Raw genomic sequence first — 13,977 nt, forward strand, 5'->3', positions numbered from 1 at the left:
AGGGAGCCGGGGCGGAGGGGCGGCTCGCCGGCCAAGCAGAGCCCCCGAGTCCGGCTTGCAAAAGCGGAGGGGCCTGACGGACTGTGTTCCGACAGCAAGCGCGACTTAGCAAGCGCGACTTAGCGTCTGGGAGGTCATAAGTTAACAGCTCTGCTCGGAAAGCGGGAAGGCCGGAGGACAAAGGGAGGGTGAGCTGCGGAGCCCCCGGATGACAGAGCTCAGTTTGGCGGGGAACAAAGGCGCTCGCCAGCGCCATCTCCCCCGCCCATCCCCCGGCCAAAATCCCAAAGGGAACCGGTTCCGGCCAGGGAAATTGCTCGCTCCGCGCAAACACCCAACTCTGTGCTTCTGCGGAGCCAAACCTCCGGCAGCGGATCTGACTCCCTCCGGCTGCCACAGGGCCCCTCCTGAAGTGGATCACCTAAGGAGAAGCGAGCTAAGCCCGCCCCCCCTCCCGCCGTGCACCTTGCCTTCCCACCCCAGCTAATACGCCAGATCCCCAGCATCACAAGCCTGGCAGTGTGCAAGTAGCCCAGACGGGCCACGCCACCCCACAGTGAATCCCACCCCTAGGAGAGGGGAAGAGAAGGCACACACCAGTCTGACTGTGGCCCCAGCGGTGGGCTGGGGGCAGACATCAGGACTGACTGCGGCCCCGCCCACCAACTCCAGTTATACACCACAGCATGGGGGAAGTGCCCTGCAGGTCCTCACCACACCAGGGACTATCCAAAATGACCAAGCAGAAGAATTCCCCTCAGAAGAATCTCCAGGAAATAACAACAGCTAATGAGCTGATCAAAAAGGATTTAAATAATATAACAGAAAGTGAATTTAGAATAATAGTCATAAAATTAATCGCTGGGCTGGAAAACAGTATACAGGACAGCAGAGAATCTCTTGCTACAGAGATCAAGGGACTAAGGAACAGTCACGAGGAGCTGAAAAACGCTTTAAAGGAAATGCAAAACAAAATGCAAACCACCACAGCTCGGATGGAAGAGGCAGAGGAGAGAATAGGTGAACTAGAAGATAAAGTTATGGAAAAAGAGGAAGCTGAGAAAAAGAGAGATAAAAAAATCCAGGAGTATGAGGGGAAAATTAGAGAACTAAGTGATACACTAAAAAGAAATAATATACGCATAATTGGTATTCCAGAGGAGGAAGAGAGAGGGAAAGGTGCTGAAGGGGTACTTGAAGAAATAATAGCTGAGAACTTCCCTGAACTGGGGAAGGAAAAAGGCATTGAAATCCAAGAGGCACAGAGAACTCCCTTCAGACGTAACTTGAATCGATCTTCTGCACGACATATCATAGTGAAACTGGCAAAATACAAGGATAAAGAGAAAATTCTGAAAGCAGCAAGGGGTAAACGTGCCCTCACATATAAAGGGAGACCTATAAGACTCGTGACTGATCTCTCTTTTGAAACTTGGCAGGCCAGAAAGAATTGGCACAAGATTTTCAGGGTGCTAGACAGCAAAAATATGCAGCCGAGAATCCTTTATCCAGCAAGTCTGTCATTTAGAATAGAAGGAGAGATAAAGGTCTTCCCAAACAAACAAAAACTGAAGGAATTTGTCACCACTAAACCAGCCCTACAAGAGATCCTAAGGGGGACCCTGTGAGACAAAGTACCAGAGACATCACTACAAGCATAAAACATACAGACATCACAATGACTCTAAACCCGTATCTTTCTATAATAACACTGAATGTAAATGGATTAAATGCGCCAACCAAAAGACATAGGGGATCAGAATGGATAAAAAAACAAGACCCATCTATTTGCTGTCTACAAGAGACTCATTTTAGACCTGAGGACACCTTTAGATTCAGAGTGAGGGGATGGAGAACTATTTATCATGCTACTGGAAGCCAAAAGAAAGCTGGAGTAGCCATACTTATATCAGACAAACTAGACTTTAAATTAAAGGCTGTAACAAGAGATGAAGAAGGACATTATATAATAGTTACAGGGTCTACCCATCAGGAAGAGCTAACAATTATAAATGTCTATGCGCCGAATACCGGAGCCCCCAAGTATATAAAACAATTACTCATAAACAGAAGCAACCTTATTGATAAGAATGTGGTAATTGCAGGGGACTTTAACACCCCACTTACAGAAATGGATAGATCATCTAGACACACAGTCAATAAAGAAACAAGGGCCCTGAATGAGACATTGGATCAGATGGACTTGACAGATATATTTAGAACTCTGCATCCCAAAGCAACAGAATATACTTTCTTCTCGAGTGCACATGGAACATTCTCCAAGATAGATCATATACTGGGTCACAAAACAGCCCTTCATAAGTTTACAAGAATTGAAATTATACCATGCATACTTTCAGACCACAATGCTATGAAGCTTGAAATCAACCACAGGAAAAAGTCTGGAAAACCTCCAAAAGCGTGGAGGTTAAAGAACACCCTACTAACGAATGAGTGGGTCAAGCAGGCAATTAGAGAAGAAATAAAAAAATATATGGAAACAAACGAAAATGAAAATACAACAATCCAAACGCTTTGGGACGCAGTGAAGGCAGTCCTGAGAGGAAAATACATTGCAATCCAGGCCTATCTCAAGAAACAAGAAAAATCCCAAATACAAAATCTAACAGCACACCTAAAGGAAATAGAAGCAGAACAGCAAAGGCAGCCTAAACCCAGCAGAAGAAGAGAAATAATAAAGATCAGAGCAGAAATAAACAATATAGAATCTAAAAAAACTGTAGAGCAGATCAACGAAACCAAGAGTTGGTTTTTTGAAAAAATAAACAAAATTGACAAACCTCTAGCCAGGCTTCTCAAAAAGAAAAGGGAGATGACCCAAATAGATAAAATCATGAATGAAAATGGAATGATTACAACCAATCCCTCAGAGATACAAACAATTATCAGGGAATACTATGAAAAATTATATGCCAACAAATTGGACAACCTGGAAGAAATGAACACATTCCTGAACACCCACACTCTTCCAAAACTCAATCAGGAGGAAAGAGAAAGCTTGAACAGACCCATAACCAGCGAAGAAATTGAATCAGTTATCAAAAATCTCCCAACAAATAAGAGTCCAGGACCAGATGGCTTCCCAGGGGAGTTCTACCAGACATTTAAAGCAGAGATAATACCTATCCTTCTCAAGCTATTCCAAGAAATAGAAAGGGAAGGAAAACTTCCAGACTCATTCTATGAAGCCAGTATTACTTTGATTCCTAAACCAGACAGAGACCCAGTAAAAAAAGAGAACTACAGGCCAATATCCCTGATGAATATGGATGCAAAAATTCTCAATAAGATACTAGCAAATCGAATTCAACAGCATATAAAAAGAATTATTCACCATGATCAAGTGGGATTCATTCCTGGGATGCAGGGCTGGTTCAACATTCGCAAATCAATCAACGTGATACATCACATTAACAAAAAAAAAGAGAAGAACCATATGATCCTGTCAATCGATGCAGAAAAGGCCTTTGACAAAATCCAGCACCCTTTCTTAATAAAAACCCTGGAGAAAGTCGGGATAGAAGGAACATACTTAAAGATCATCAAAGCCATTTATGAAAAGCCCACAGCTAACATCATCCTCAACGGGGAAAAACTGAGAGCTTTTTCCCTGAGATCAGGAACACGACAGGGATGCCCACTCTCACCGCTGTTGTTTAACATAGTGCTGGAAGTTCTAGCATCAGCAATCAGACAACAAAAGGAAATCAAAGGCATCAAAATTGGCAAAGATGAAGTCAAGCTTTCGCTTTTTGCAGATGACATGATATTATACATGGAAAATCCGATAGACTCCACCAAAAGTCTGCTAGAACTGATACATGAATTCAGCAAAGTTGCAGGATACAAAATCAATGTCCAGAAATCAGTTGCATTCTTATACACTAACAATGAAGCAACAGAAAGACAAATAAAGAAAATGATCCCATTCACAATTGCACCAAGAAGCATAAAATACCTAGGAATAAATCTAACCAAAGATGTAAAGGATCTGTATGCTGAAAACTGTAGAAAGCTTATGAAGGTAATTGAAGAAGACTTAAAGAAATGGAAAGACATTCCCTGCTCATGGATTGGAAAAATAAATATTGTCAAAATGTCAATACTACCCAAAGCTATTTACACATTCAATGCAATCCCAATCAAAATTGCACCAGCATTCTTCTCTAAATTAGAACAAGCAATCCTAAAATTCATATGGAACCACAAAAGGCCCCGAATAGCCAAAGGAATTTTGAAGAAGAAGACCAAAGCAGGAGGCATCCCAATCCCAGACTTTAGCCTCTACTACAAAGCTGTCATCATCAAGACAGCATGGTATTGGCACAAAAACAGACACACAGACCAATGGAATAGAATAGAAACCCCAGAACTAGACCCACAAACGTATGGCCAACTCATCTTTGACAAAGCAGGAAAGAACATCCAATGGAAAAAAGACAGCCTCTTTAACAAATGGTGCTGGGAGAACTGGACAGCAACATGCAGAAGGTTGAAACTAGACCACTTTCTCACACCATTTACAAAAATAAACTCAAAATGGATAAAGGACCTAAATGTGAGACAGGAAACCATCAAAACCTTAGAGGAGAAAGCAGGAAAAGATCTCTCTGACCTCAGCCGTAGCAATCTCTTACTCGACACATCCCCAAAGGCAAGGGAATTAAAAGCAAAAGTGAATTACTGGGACCTTATGAAGATAAAAAGCTTCTGCACAGCAAAGGAAACAACCAACAAAACTAAAAGGCAACCGCAGGAATGGGAAAAGATATTTGCAAATGACATATCGGACAAAGGGCTAGTATCTAAAATCTATAAAGAGCTCACCAAACTCCACACCCGAAAAACAAATAACCCAGTGAAGAAATGGGCAGAAAACATGAATAGACACTTCTCTAAAGAAGACATCCAGATGGCCAACAGGCACATGAAAAGATGTTCAGCGTCGCTCCTTATCAGGGAAATACAAATCAAAACCACACTCAGGTATCACCTCACGCCAGTCAGAGTGGCCAAAATGAACAAATCAGGAGACTATAGATGCTGGAGAGGATGTGGAGAAACGGGAACCCTCTTGCACTGTTGGTGGGAATGCAAATTGGTGCAGCCGCTCTGGAAAGCAGTGTGGAGGTTCCTCAGAAAATTAAAAATAGATCTACCCTATGACCCAGCAATAGCACTGCTAGGAATTTATCCAAGGGATACAGGAGTACTGATGCATAGGGGCACTTGTACCCCAATGTTCATAGCAGCACTCTCAACAATAGCCAAATTATGGAAAGAGCCTAAATGTCCATCAACTGATGAATGGATAAAGAAATTGTGGTATATATACACAATGGAGTACTATGTGGCAATGAGAAAAAATGAAATATGGCCCTTTGTAGCAACATGGATGGAACTGGAGAGTGTAATGCTAAGTGAAATAAGCCATACAGAGAAAGACAGATACCATATGGTTTCACTCTTATGTGGATCCTGAGAAACTTAACAGGAACCCATGGGGGAGGGGAAGGAAAAAAAAAAAAAAAAGAGGTTAGAGTGGGAGAGAGCCAAAGCATAAGAGACTGTTAAAAACTGAGAACAAACTGAGGGTTGATGGGGGGTGGGAGGGAGGGGAGGGTGGGTGATGGGTATTGAGGAGGGCACCTTTTGGGATGAGCACTGGGTGTTGTATGGAAACCAATTTGTCAATAAATTTCATAAAAAAAAAATACAAAACCTCAAAATCACTAGGCTTCTTGTCTGTTTCCGTTCAGGTTGATGATTACAATCAGTCTATATGCTGTGCCCACTCTGTGATGGATGGTTCTGGAATAGACATCTTCCCTGACATCTGAGTTTTTCTATAGAAAAACTTGGTGTGGTTAGTGTTGTATAAAGCCAAGTTTAAAAAAGGTGGGAGCTGGGAGTCAAAGTTACAGACAGGTTACATAACATGACAAGTCAAATACGTTTTTGAGTCACAATTAAAAACTACTTTTTGTGAGAACATCATGATTTTCTTTTTCTTTCTTTCTTTCTTTGTTTCTTTGTTTCTTTTTTTTTTTTTTTTTGATGTTTATTTTTGAGAGACAGAGAGACAAAGAGTGCGAGCAGGGGAGGGGCAGAGAGAGAGGGAGACACAGAATCTGAACCAGGCTCCAGGTTCTTAGCTGTCAACACAGAGCCCGACATGGGGCTTGAACCCACGAACTGTGAGATCATGACCTGGACTGAAGTCAGAAGCTTAACTGACTGAGCCACCCAGGTGCCCCTTCTTTTTTTAAAATGTTTATTTATTTATTTTTGAGAGAGAGAAAGAGAGAGAGAGAGACAGAGCGACGGAGGGAGAAGCACAGAGGAGGGGAGGAGCAGAGAGAGGGGGAGACAGAGATTCCCAATCAGGCTCCACACGGGCTCTCACCTCAGGACCTGAACTCAGGAACCTTGAGATCATGACCTGAGCAAAGTCAAGAGTTGGTTGCCCAGCCCACTGAAGCACCCAGGCACCCCCATCACGACTTTCTTTTGAAGGAAAAAAAAGGAAAAGAAAGAATTTGAATGTCACCTCTATCTCTGCCACCCAGTTGAGCCCACGTAGGGTGGTTTTGGATTTGGTTTCCCATTTTTGATCTACAGTTGCCTCCCAGCCACCTCTGCCATCCATGGGGCCAGGTCTCAGCAGGCTGTGGAATCAGTCTTGGTACTGCTAGGTCGTTCTGTTCCTTTTCTGGTCCATGGTGACTTAAAAACAAAACAAAACAAAACAAAAAACTTGAATGAGTTTTAAGTCTTTTTAAAAATCATTGAAGCTATCAGTGTAGTATTTGGGTTTTGGATGGGTAAATTAAGAAAAGCCTAACCTAAATGGAAATTTGTGCCTACTGCTTTGTTTCCTATGGCATAAACATAGTTTGTATATATAAATGTATCCATTTTACCCAATGTAACGACTAGAACAGGAATCCGTCTTCTTACCACCAGTGTAAAAAAGTTACCTACTAGGTTATCTCTATTCCTAGGCATTATCAAGCTTTAAAAATGTGGCCAGTCTTATTTGGTGAAAATGGCACGTGGTTTTGTTCTCTAGTTTTCTGATCGTGGTGAGATTAATCAACTTTCATGAGTTTATTAGCCACTTGTATTCCTACTTTGTTCCTACTTCTATTTTATTTGGGGATGATGGCTGTTCTTTATCAGTGTATAGGAATTCATTTTAAATTATGGTTATAAATCCATATCCTGTTGTATAAGTTGTAAATGTATTTTGACAATATGTAACCTAAGCATTAATTCTGAATATGCTGTTCAACTGACACAAGTGTGTGTGTTCACATCTGTCTACTTTCTCTTTTCTAACCTCTGGGATTCCTCATTATGTAAACCTTTTAAGCATAGTGCCTGAAACTACATAAGCAATGCAAAATCATTAGCAGTCATTATTCTTTTTGGCTTTCGATGAAATTATCCTGAATTAGAGTTGAGGGCTTCATTTTAGTAGCAAATCTTTCTAAAGGCAGGTTCTCAAAATTCAGGGAAGGAGAAACTCTTCTACACGCATGTACTATATAATTAATAACCTAAGGAGCAGTTAGGTTCCCACAATTATTTCTGCTCATTTTAGTCTGTGATGGCATGGGGAGTTTTTCTGTCTCTTGAGTGCGAAGAATGATGTCCAAAGGTGGTTCTAATTTTATAATGTTTGGTGATAGGTTCACCCTGTCTACTTTGTTTTTCAGTCAAATCTCAACTAAAATTTTCTATCATTTTCATTTCCATCAGTGACATAATTTAGCATGCTCTGTCATCATTATGGATATATTAATTTTCTTATATTATCTTTTATTAGTCTAACCTGGTGTTTCAGAGAATTTAGGGGGAAGTTTCGGTAACCATACTTCAATCTCCAGTCTTGACCTAGATATTTAATTTCTTACCTTGATAAGCAAAAATCTCACTTTAGTTTTTTTTTTTTAATTAGGAAATGAAAAAGGTACAAGTATTTATTGATGATAGGAAACAAATTTCAAAATATGTGACTCATAAGTTAAAGCAAAGGATATTTGAAGGACGCCAAGAAAATGCAAATAAAAAGAAAGAAGGTTTGGCAACATATAAATAAGGAACAGAGAAAGCCACAAAATGAGTTTCGTTCTTTATTGAAGATATGTAACATTCACCAAAATAAAATATACAGCACCAATTTTTTATGTATTGTATGATCATAGTGAACAAAAACCTCTAAGAAATAAAAGACAAATTTACAAAAAATATGAAAGTGAAACTTTATCACACAGTGCTAATATTTTCTTTAAATCAGTTATGAGTTAGGTAATTAAAGTACAATATGTAGGGGATCTAAATAACACTATAGCAGGGCGCTGGGGTGGCTCAGTCAGTTGGGCGTCCGACTTCGGCTCAGGTCATGATCTCACAGTCTGTGAATTCGAGCCCCGCGTCGGGCTCTGTGCTGACCGTTCAGAGCCTGGAGCCTGGGTTTCAGATTCTGTGTCTCCCTCTGTCTGTGCCCCTCTCCTGTTCATGCTCTGTCTCTCCTTGTCTCAAAAATAAATAAACGTTTAAAATTTTTTTTAAATAAATGACACTATAGCTAAAAATAATAATTCAATTCTGAGAATGCATATTTATTTTCAATCACTAGATGGAAAAATGAAATATCTTAGACTATGAATTATGCTTTCATATAATTTATTTAGGAAAAATCGTGTTGACTTGTTCACTGACCATGTGATTTAAATAAAACAAAATTTATAAATTAATTTTAACAGGGAGAAAACAGGACTTCTATCACCACAATCAGCATTACCATGTATCAAAATTTAGAAATCAGAGGAAAAAGAATACTAACTTAAAATGTATGTAGTGCATTAATAGTAATGCATATGAGTCTTGAGTTATTAGATTATGAGGGAAAATGAATGGTCATAAAAGAAAAATCCAACTAAGACTTTTAAAACTGGAACAGCAAAACACCTAAAACAATCTTATAAAGTATTTAGTGAGAATTTTAGCTGAAATTAATACATTATTAAGAATAAAATTAGAAGCACTATATATTAATTACAAATCTGTTTCTAAAATGACTAAAAGTATACACTCAAATGTCAGAACAGTATAGAATGAAAAAATAAGAAAACAAAAACATTTGGGAACATAATCTTAGTATTATCATAGGTACAGAAGATATTCATCTTATTTTTTTTTTTAATTTTTTTTCAACGTTTTTATTTATTTTTGGGACAGACAGAGACAGAGCATGGACGGGGGAGGGGCAGAGAGAGAGGGAGACACAGAATCGGAAACAGGCTCCAGGCTCCGAGCCATCAGCCCAGAGCCTGACGCGGGGCTCGAACTCACAGACCGTGAGATCGTGACCTGGCTGAAGTCGGACGCTTAACCGACTGCGCCACCCAGGTGCCCCAATATTCATCTTATTTTTAAAATGATGATACCAATACTTTGTTACCAATAATTAAAAATCTCTGGGGAGCCTGGGTAGCTCAGTCGGTTAAGCGGCCGACTTCGGCTCAGGTCATGATCTCACGGTCTGTGAGTTCGAGCCCCATGTCGGGCTCTGTGCTGACAGCTCAGAGCCTGGAGCCTGCTTCAGATTCTGTGTCTCCCTCTCTCTCTGACCCTCCCTCATTCATGATCTGTCTCTCTCTGTCTCAAAAATAAATAAACATTAAAAAAAATTTTAAAAACACCTTTAAAAAAATCTTTATGTAAAATTCTGTGTTCGAGAAAAAATAATTACCTAATTAGAGCAAAAGAATGAGAAAAGCAGTTGCATAGAAATTTATTAAAAAGAAAATTAAATAATATCAACAAGTTGGGGGAGTAGGAGATACCAGTTTTAGTCCTTCTAAAAAAAACAACCTTGTCCACTTTTTTATGGAATTGTTTTTTATTCTTTTAAAGAGACAATGTGTGAGCTTGGGACAGGGGCAGAGAGAGAGAGAATCTTAAGCAGGCAACATGGGGCTCGATCCCAGGAACTTGGGATCATGACCTGAGCCGATATTAAGAGTCCAATTGTGAACCTACTGAGCCACCCAGGAGCCCCTGGGCAGTTATTTAAAAAGGTAAATAACCCTAGAAGGGCTCAAGTGTCCAATTAAAAAGAATAGTCACCCGCCGCATTAAATAACAAAGAAAAATCACCTGAAAACGAAACAAATAAACAAAAACCTCGAAATTTGCATGAGACTTCAGTAGGATGTCCACAAACAAATTTAGTATATCTTTTTTCATTAATTGCCAGATAGAGTGTATTAATATTCACAAACATATCACAAATATAATTACATTGAGGTAAATTTGCAAGAAAATTGTTGAAGAAAGACATGATGACTATTAAAATTTCTAAGCTTTTGTATTAGAGACCAGATATATAAAGAGACCAGATTATGTATTTGTCTATATGATTAAACAAAGGATATTCATTGTATTAATTGTATTTCAAAAAAAGAAGCCACGTCTGTTTTGTGTCTGCCCTGTCAGATCCACCTTCCTCTTGGCTCTTTTTAAAACTTTTTTAATGTTTATTTATTTTTGAGAGAGAGAGAGAGAAAGAGGGAGACAGAGAATATGAGTCAGGCTCCAGATTCTGAGCTGTCAGCACACAGATGCGGGGCTCCAACTCACGAACTATGAGATCATGACCTGAGCCGAAGTCAGACACCTGACCGACTGAGCCACCCAGGCGTCCCCCCTTCCTTTTGCCTCTTGTCCATTATGAGGGTAACCAGTACATGGGATGCATCCAGGGGGCTTTCTTGTCCAGTGATTTCTGGTTGGGTTTAGTCAGTGAGGAGAGCTGGCGGGAGACTGGCAGGGGAAGGAGAATCTTCGTGGTATTGACTTGCCCCGTCAGCATGCTCACCTTAAGCTGGCTGGAACCCTAACTGGATGCCGCTGTGTGTCAAGGTTCCGCATCAACCTACCAGGCTCCCGTTTCGGAGATCTGCTCCCTTCTCTTCTGTGGCCTGAGGGTGCAAAAGCCTCCCGACTACCATTTCCAAGCATGCCCCCTTCCATATGTTATCCTTAATATGTAAAAATTCTTCACAACATCCTGCTTTAAGTATCCCATCTTCTTCCTCTTATAACCCTGACAGATTCAAAGGCATTTCTCTGTAAATGAATTTATAACTTTATAAAAATTCTAATCTTTTAGAACTTGTTGAAATAAATCTCCAGGTGAAAATGTGATTTTTTTTTGGAAAATGTGGTATTTAAAAAAATTAAAATTGTATTGGCTGACTTCACTATTAAATATTAAACATAAAAAACACAGCAATTGAAGCAATGAGGTAATAATTTAAAAATTACAAAGATAAAGGGCACAGAATGTGCCAGAAAACAAAACAAAACAAAACAAAACCTAACTGTTTATCTGTGGGAGAAGAGGAGAAACAGAAAGAGATCATAATATTGTAGCACAACTATTTATAGACTTTTCCTATAATTGATATTTCAAGAAGAGCCCTTAATTTGAATCACTCCTGCTCAACCAGTGGTGAGGTAGAAATAAGAAAACAGAGAAGCTGGATAGAATATGACTATATTTGAAATCATGAGAAATCCAAAGTCTGAGCCTTGGCTTTCACACCTTAAGAAGATGAGGAGATGAAAAGTTACCTGCAAAGGAATCTGAGGAGGAAAGAAAATCGGGAGATTTTACCTCAGAAATGGTGCAAATATGCAACAATGATAGTTACATAAATCTTTCTTACTCTATTCAGTTGAGATTATTGTAAACAGCTGGCAAACATCAGGCTTAGGAAATAATGATAGGGAGAAATATTCTCACTATAATTCAAATAGGGGCACCCGGGTGGCTCAGTCAGTTGAGCGTCCGACTTCAGCTCACTTCGTGATCTCACAGTCCGTGAGTTCACGCCCCGCGTCGGGCTCTGGGCTGATGGCTCAGAGCCTGGAGCCTGCTTCGGATTCCATGTCTCCCTCTCTCTGACCTTCCCCCGTTCATGCTCTGTCTCTCTCTGTCTCTCAAAAATGAATAAACGTTAAAAAAATTTAAAAAAGTAAAACAGGTGACATGATACCTTGAGTATACTTTCATTTTTATTACTCTCTTTATGTTTGCACATAAATGTATTTTTGTATTATATATAAATGTTAAATTGTGAGATAGATATAATAGATTAATATATGACGTTTATGTTTATTCCGTTCTTTATTTCCAGAATTGCCTGCAATAAATACCTACTATTAGTATAATGATATAATAAATGCAACAAAATACATGATTCCAAAATAAAGTAAAACATGAAACGAATTGACTGAAAAGTCAGTGTTTGTTTAGAAAAAGGTTTCTAGAATCATCTAGGCCAGAGAAAGGTATCGGAAGCCTAGAATAATGAACATTTTGATGGCCAACCCTTAGTTAACTAGGTAAATGAAAATCATGGACATTGTGTTATTGATGTTTTACAGTGAAATTAAATTCAAACTTTCTTTATAATTAGATCAGTCATCTGAAAGAGAGGAGATTTCTTTCTGAGGACCAAACTTACTATAAATGTGCTATGAGCAACTGATTCCTTAAGAAAATATACAACAGATTTTTGAAAAATTTTTATTAAACGATTTTTTAGGAAAACTATGGAGTTTGCACCTTGACTAATTTTCACGGTACAATCACAAATATGTAACCATAATCCAGTTTCAGAAGTAAAACTTTGCCACCACCACAGAGATCTCTTCTCATGCCTGTCTCAAAGCCAAATGCCCCCTTGGGGCGCCTGGGTGGCTCAGTTGGTTAACCGGCTGACTTCGGCTCAGGTCATGATTTCACAGTTTGTGAGTTCGAGCCCCGTGTCGGGCTCTGTGCTGACAGCTCGGAGCCTGGAGCCTGTTTCAGATTCTGTGTCTCCCTCTCTCTGACCCTCCCCCGTTCATGCTCTGTCTCTCTCTGTCTCAGAAATAAATAAACGTTAAAAAAAGAAAAGCCAAATGCCCCCAAAGTAACCACTGTGCTGACTTCTGTTATCATTGATTAGTTTTTCCCCTTCCTGTTCTGAACTTTATGTAACAAATCATAAAACATCTCCTTTTTTTGTGTCACATTTCTTCCACTCAACATCTGTTTGGAAATTTTCCATTTTGTTCTGTTTAACAGTAGGTCATTCATTCATTTGCATTGCTCTATAGTATTTCACTGGATGACTATAGCAACGTTTGTTTTTACATTCCTTTGTAGATGGCTATTTGAGTTGATCTTAGTGTATGTATAAATTGTGCTTCTGTGAACCTCCTTGTATAGGCCGTCAGTAAACTTATGTACATATTGCCACTGAGTATATTCCCAAAGGGGAATTGTTGGGCCATGAGAAATGTATTTTCAGCATTAGTACCTGCTGCCGAACAATTTTCTCAGATACTTCTAGGAAATTGTGATCTTACCAGCAGTGTATGGGAGTGCTTTAGTTCTTTGTTTTCAGTACCATATGCTATCATCTCTTCATTCCAGTTCTTCTGTGGGGGTATAGTGGTAGCACATTGTGTCAATTTGCATTTATCTGGTGATGAATGTGGTAAAGGAGATTATCCTGTTTACTTACAGTTTGTATATCATCTTTCATGCAGTACCTGTTTAAGCCTGAGAAATTCATGTCTTGGATTTTCTCTTATTTACTTGTTGATTCAAACATGCCTTATGGATGATACAATTTTTTTCCCCAAAAGGTGGTTTGCTTACTTGCTCTCTTGAGGGGAATCTTTGGAGGTACAAGGATTCTTCATTTTTATAAAGTACAATTTATCTTTTTGAAATAATAGTGCTTTTGGGTTCCCCTTAAGTATTCTTTCCCTACCTAACAATCATAGAAATATTCTTCTATATTTTCTTCTAGAGGTTTATTAGCATTCACATTTATAAATAATTTTTAGATAGATAATCTGTCTATATACCTTTGTTTATGTTACAAG

The sequence above is a fragment of the Lynx canadensis genome, chromosome B1, assembly GCF_007474595.2.
Source record: "Lynx canadensis isolate LIC74 chromosome B1, mLynCan4.pri.v2, whole genome shotgun sequence".
NCBI lineage: Eukaryota > Metazoa > Chordata > Mammalia > Carnivora > Felidae > Lynx > Lynx canadensis.